The sequence below is a fragment of the Pleurodeles waltl genome, chromosome 9 (genome assembly GCF_031143425.1).
Source record: "Pleurodeles waltl isolate 20211129_DDA chromosome 9, aPleWal1.hap1.20221129, whole genome shotgun sequence".
In the NCBI taxonomy this organism is placed as follows: Eukaryota; Metazoa; Chordata; class Amphibia; order Caudata; family Salamandridae; genus Pleurodeles; species Pleurodeles waltl.
Window position 1 is genome coordinate 836,799,258 of NC_090448.1, and position 7,156 is coordinate 836,806,413.

Below are 7,156 nucleotides of genomic sequence, written 5' to 3' on the forward strand. Positions count from 1 at the left end.
TTTACAGCCGGGTCCACGGCTGATGACTGCTAGCCTCATAATGAGGGCTCTTGTTCCCCTCACAGCCTTTATAAGTGTTTGTCTCCATGTAAATCTATTCCTGTCCATTTCTTTGCCCCATGTCCATGATTGAAAAGATTGGACCATAAAATGCACTTGATTACATGCACAAATAATCAGAAGCGGTAAGTACACACTATCTTGTATTGGTGTTTCTAAAGTGATGAGGGGGATTTGGGAACTTGAGCAGTCTGCTGCCCATGGAGCACTCCCTCAAGCCATTACCATCAGTCAGTGGAGACATTTCACTGCTATACAATCAGCTAATAAAATATCTACATTTCCACGGGTGTAATTGATGACATTCCACAGTAATTGTCCATGCCTCAATTCTGCATACTGTGCCATAAAACTGAACTATACATTAGGAGTTTCAGGAATTCTTTGATCTATTTGTGTCAATGATTTCTGGCAATACTGACATGCCTTAGTTATGTTCATAAACCGAGAAAGCAAATTTATTTCATTAATATTTAAAAGCAATTTCAGTTAAAGACAGAAAAAGATCAATTGAAAATAGTACTGAGATTCAGCTCGGCTTTCTTTAAACCAGTGGCCATATACGTTTCCTTCTAAAAATAAAAACACCTTAGACTGCTGTGTGAAAGAAGGCATCTATAAAGCTTTATTAGGGCTTAAATGAAATGCGCAATTACGAGTAACAGGACACTTCGGTTTTGTCTGATGAGGGGATACTGTGTAATATGGGCGTTGAAGGCCTCTGGTTTCAGCAAGGGGCACTGTTATTAAAGAAGGCAAGGATCCACTGGGGTATGAAGGCAAGGATCCACTGGGGTATAAATAAATCAGCTTGGAAAACTAAGAAGAGTTGGTGCTCTCTCAGGCTTTGCAGTGCAGAAGCAGTTTTTTGTGCTTGAAACTTTTTCAGATTTTAATTCTGGTCCTAGTCGACTAACAACTATTTGTTGGTGAACAAAACAGGAATGTCCTTAGGCCACCTGAAGTCTGATTAGGAGTAAGTTCCAGCTCCGCTATTTTTTCACCTGGTTCAAAGTAAAGTTAGAGAGCAAATTGGAAATCGAAGACCTTCTGTTCATTTCTGCTTTCGATCCTCAACATTTTTTTCTTAGAGATAGAGGTGTGAATATTATCATGAAAATGTGTAGTGATGCACATTGCCAGGTGGTGTAACTTTATGGGTTTTGGACCAAAGCCAAAAGCTGTACGTTTATCCAACAGATCAGCCACTTGACATTCGGCTTGCTTCTTGAATGTATTTAGCCTTTCGCATAGCGAGGCTGGCTCTTCCTTCTGAGATCTATGAAATGAGCATCATTAGACTGAGAAGTGGTAATTCATGTCCTGTAGTGCTGCAGGACCTTAACATCGTAGCACGAAGTGCTATATGAAAACAAATAAATTGTAATCTAGCTCAAAGGGAAACATAAACAATTAAACATAAGGACGTCATAGTAAGATTTTGAATATGAGCTGGTGTGATTTAAGACGTAGATAGCAAGGACTTTAGATCTTATCAATTCTATCCAACTCTCCAACAGTGGAAGTGCAGGTTGTCCATACATGTCTGGGTGGGCTAAAGTATAGTTTTATGCTACCGCATGCATCCTTCTACTCTAAGATTCTGAGATCCTCTTTCGAAGACAGATAACACAACAGCCAGCTGTGGGCAGTATCCTGTAGTGGGGCATGATACACTGTAGGATTAATGTACCACCCATCCCATGAGGAACAATCTGTGTTTAATGTGCAGATACATTCAGGTTGGCTTACTAAACAATCGTTGTTTTAGCAATGCTGGCTGCTCTTCAAACAACCAGAACAGGGTCCTGATATTTACACCATCCTGAGTTATTGCTGGGTTACCATTCAGAATAGCTGTGGAAAACGGCACATTTGTGACCATTTTGCTGAATACTGAGACACAATGTAATTGTATAACTAAATGAACATGTGTAAGGGAATACATCCCATTTGTGCTTTACTTCCATCTGTTGCAAACTTCCTCCTGGGCAGTGTTTCTTCTGGGCCACGCATACGAGAAAAAAGACAATAATTAAAATATAAATGTTACAGAATCCTTTATCTGATTTCAGCTCGGAATATTCATAGACGCAGCTTTTTTTTATTTGTATATATTTGTTATTTTATAAAGAGCAATATCCATCCATCAGGGATTGGAATTGCTGTCCTAGGAGGGTGTGAAAACACCAGGCAAGAGTCAAGCACGCATTCACAAGTTGTACAACTTTGTTCACAGTATAATCCTAATCAGAACAGTTACATTACCATATTTGCCAAATCTTACAATTTAGGATTCAGGCTATCGACCAACAGCTTTTCAAGACGCAGGAGCAAGTCTGTGCAATTAGCTGCACCCCATGCAGTAAAACAACTAAGCAATATTAACGAAGGGGAGGGCACTACCAGGTAATTATTTATCAGGATGAAGTCAAAAGGCCTACTCCCACCTAGTCAACAGGTACCTGGGCGGTGCCCTCCACCTTGGCTAGTATTGCGTTTGTAGATTAAGCCCATAAATGTTGGGGTAAAATTCATAAACCTCTTCCTTAGATGGTGTGATTTTCACGAAACTATTTAGGTGGAACATTCAAAGAAGCAAGTATTACAGTGAATGCATCATTTCGAGAGTCACCAAAAAGTGGAAACGGTGATAACAGAATTTGGTCAAAATATATATCATGCTTTGATTGTGCCATTATAATTTCTGACATTAAGAAAGTTATAAGGTTTTTTTCAGTCATAAAAATGCTGATAATCTGCTGAGTTTGGATGAACCATCAGTATTAGATAACTGGTTTCTTCCAAATTGGTCTCCTGTAATTTATGGTAAAGGCTTCTTCAGAAGCTAAAATGAGAACACAATTTGTATACATTCAGAAATATCTTTCTCTGCCATATGAGAAGCTAGAAGAAATCCTGGCATGCTGCGCGAAAGTGTTTTCAACAGCACTAGCCTGTTGAGCCCCAAGTTCTGTATTGCGCCATCATCATAGCATTGTAAAGAGCAATCCACATCCAAAACACAATTGATGCTCTTTCCTGTTGAGCACGCTGATGTAAATGACTACTGACGAGCTAATGCAGTTATGACACCAGCTTGTTAAAAATGTGATAGAAAGTAAGAATGATTGGTCCTTTATGGCACAAAATAGTTTTAAACGACTAAAAATAGGTAATGAAGGAGATATCTATAAGTGCGGCATTCCCTATCCAATGTCCTCAAACTTTTCATTCTCTTTGTCGATTAACATCTCTTTAATGTTAAAATAGGAACATTTTGGTTAACAGAAGGTTTACTAATCTTACATTTAAATCTCTTGGAGTTTATTCTGTAGAGGGCGAGGAAGCTATTTGCAGGCTGATCGATTTAGTATGTTGTAGATTTGTGCTCTAATGGGTAGCGAGGCCCTTCAATTGGGTTGCTGTTTAGATATTTAGGGGCATAATTATAAGGAACTGGCTCTTCAGCTCCAATGCGCCAGTTTCCTTGCGTCGCCTTGCGACCCCTCAAAGACACCATGGTAGCGCTGTATTAAACAAAACAGCGCACCGTAGTGCACGTTAGGACAATAGTGTCATGATTTTTTATGCTTTTGTGGTGCTTTGCCAAAAAGTTTGATGCTAGTCCAGCAAAGCATAGGGAGGCCCCTCGGCTAATGCACTAGTATCACTTTCACAGCTGCCCTGAGCAGGTGTTAAAGAATGATGCTAGATTGGCACAGTGAAATCTTGTAAATTTCACTGTTCAATATTTGCGGGTCTCCCTGTGGGGGAACGCCCCCCAGCATACATTATACTTGGCGCAGGTATATGTGGCACAAGGGGTTACAAGGTGGCCCAATGCTTGCACTGCACTAATTTGTAAATATGGTGCAGGGTGGGGGATGGGTTACCTCCGCCTTTGCATAACAAAATGAGGCTAAGGCAGCACTAGAGGCTTGTAAATATCCCCTTAGTTTTTCTTTTTACTTTTTCCCTCTTCCTTGTGTTAGTCATTTTAACTATCTACATGAGAATGCACTGACTTCAGCTTCATTTTCATTGTGAACTTACATAAGAAAATTATAGAACACATAAAAAATACACTTACTCTCTTTAAACATGTTTCTATTTATATCCAATAAATTGCTGCATTAAAAAAAAAAAATCAGAAACCTCAGCTATATTTTAGTCACAGCAGACTAGATAGAGGATTTCATGCTATAGGTCGATGTAAAAAAACAATTCCGCTTTAAAGAAAATGTAAGATGCATCAAATCAAATATCAAACAACGCACTATACATCATTATAAAACCAAAGAAGACACACCATGATCAATGCAATCATTAATAACCACACCAATTTATTAAGAAGTTAAAGTATTTATTTCCCTATATTAACTATGCTAAAGTCACGAATATTATGCTCAAGTTCAATTGATACATTTAAAGAAACAATCTAGGCTGATTTAGTCAGCAAACAAATCTAAGCTTTATCAACACAATGAGAATTATTATTTCAAAGGAGAATACACAAAACTATAGCAATAGAATCTGAGCAACAGAAAGTTAATACACTGAATCAACAAACAGGAAAGTCAATAACCATTCATGAGTATGAGAGTAACACCTCACTAACGACTAATTAGCATTAACATGTTGGGCTTCATGTAAAAGATTTAGTAACATGAATTTAAAAGACATCTAGCTCTGGAGCTATCAGCCTGGCAGCAGTATTAAAACAGTAACAGTTGGTACCTGGAAAACAAAAGGCAAATCACAATACACTGTTCATTCATTTACCCAATTTCTAAGGTAATCAGCAACAACTTCTACTTAATCAGGAGGACAACAGCGTCAGCATCAGACAGGAACAGGGTAGGGGGATGGGTGAGAGTTTGGACTATAAGATTACTAAACCATCAAAGCATTCGTTCCATATTAAACCGACATAGTAAACTCAGAAAATAATAAAACACCAGAATGTCAGTAGGCTAACTGGCAAAGCATGAAGTGTCAAAGTGACAGATCACACCAAATGCATAAAGTGAAGTCTCTGGAACCCAGGAAAGTAAGAGCCCCAAACCAATGGCGGCTGAACTTTAAATTTAAAACTCAGAAAATGATTCTGTTGGATGAAAAACACTCTCCAATGGGAATTCATCCAATTATATAGACGTCAGATATCAAAATACACTAAAGATGATTCAAAAATAATTTGCAAGTCACTGATTGCCTTCTACACTAATAACGTAATTCAAGCTTTCACAAAATGTATCTTGCACACTTCCTTCACCGGTTTCAATCTGTAGACCCTTTTGTTTGGCACCTTCCGAATACGCTGTTGCTGGACAGTAATTACAAAGAATATGGAAACATTTCCTCTGCACCATTTTCCTTGAGAGAAATACATGAGCTAGAAACATAACTACAGACAAATATGCAAATTTAATGAATGGAGTATGTTAGGCAACGGACATGAAGTCATAAGAAAAGTGTACACTAGAAACATTTAATACAGTTAATATTGCACAGTGACCTATTTCAGCATTTATTTTAGCAGAGAACATGTTCTTAAAGAGACAGAATATTTTCCAGTACATCATTAAGATAACATTAGAAAACATGGGCAGGCCTTTCACTCGATGGCGGTCACTAAGTAAAGCACAACTTCATGTTAACATTAATTTATAATCAAATTATTTCAGAGATTAGTACATAACTATGATTACGTAAAGATAAATTATTCTCGTTCTTTCCCAGCTCTCACAATCCCTCCTCTGATGAATACATATGCCATCACACAAAAAACCCAAATACATTTATTTATTATAATGCACAATTTAAAACCTAGTTTCATTCACATTTTTGAAAATGTTCTTTCTTGTTGATTTTTTCCCATAAAGTTTTTCCATTTGAATGTCAACCCTCCTCGGACTCTTTTCAAATCTTCTTTATTGATCATTTGAAATAATTTGTACATTCTCCAAATTCTAATTAGACAAAAAACAATATTAGAAATCCATTTTACTAATTTTAATATAATACCTTCTCCTAGGTTGCCAGTCCAATTTCACATTGATATAATTCCCATGCCTGCCTTTACCCAAATATTAGTTTCAGTTAATTATTTTAGTTCTGTTTCATGTTTCGTTAAATTATCAATCAAACTTTAACTTATTTATTGTTGTCTGGTATGTACAAACTCCATCATCCTTTGCTAAGAGAAACGCAAGGCTGTTCTGAAGAGTCCTAGCACTTATCACAGCCATTTCCATATCTAAGAGGAGAATAGCTCCTGAATATACCATCAACATGTTATCCACTACCGTAGACAACCTTTGTATTTTCATTGAATTCAGAACAACTCCCACTAAAGGAATTATTGCTCCAAATGTGTCACCTACAATGCTAGAAACTAATTCCCACTTGTGTCTAGTTTGTAATTCCGTAAATTTAGGAATTTTACTCAAGTCATCCAGTAGGTAAATTTTCTGAAATACTATTCCCAAATAACATGTGCCATACCATCATCCAGGAAGAGGGTAATAGGCATTTTTCCCACAGATGTAATAAATACCAGGCATCTCAGGATCATGACCATTCAACATAAATATCCATTTACTCTGAAACAAAAACACATGTCTACATTCACTCGATCCCACATATATTCTATCAAAATAAGATTGTGGCCTTCATATACAAACCTTGCCTACATGTTGTGTAGCTAACTTTCCTTGTTTAGTGATGTCAGTGTAAGCATGATCAGTTCTAGGGTTTTGTTGAACTATTCCCTTATCTATCTTAGCTCTCATCACCCTTCTCCTTTCTTCAGTGTTCTCTAAGAAGCTCTTTTCAACAGGTGTTAGTAAGCAGATTTAATTATTCATGTGTGCATACTCCATGCCAAAGGTTAATGTAGGTTCAAAGAATCCTCTTACTAAAACTATGTCGTTATCCTTAGCTACTCTACTTTCGCATCCATAGTGTCAACATCCTCAGGCAATAAGCGAAAGAAGACATTAGAAGAAAGCTCTTTCTCTTTGTGGAAGTATTTTCCATCTATTCTAAACTTATCTGTTGCTGAAGGAATTAATTCTGAAGATGTAGAAAT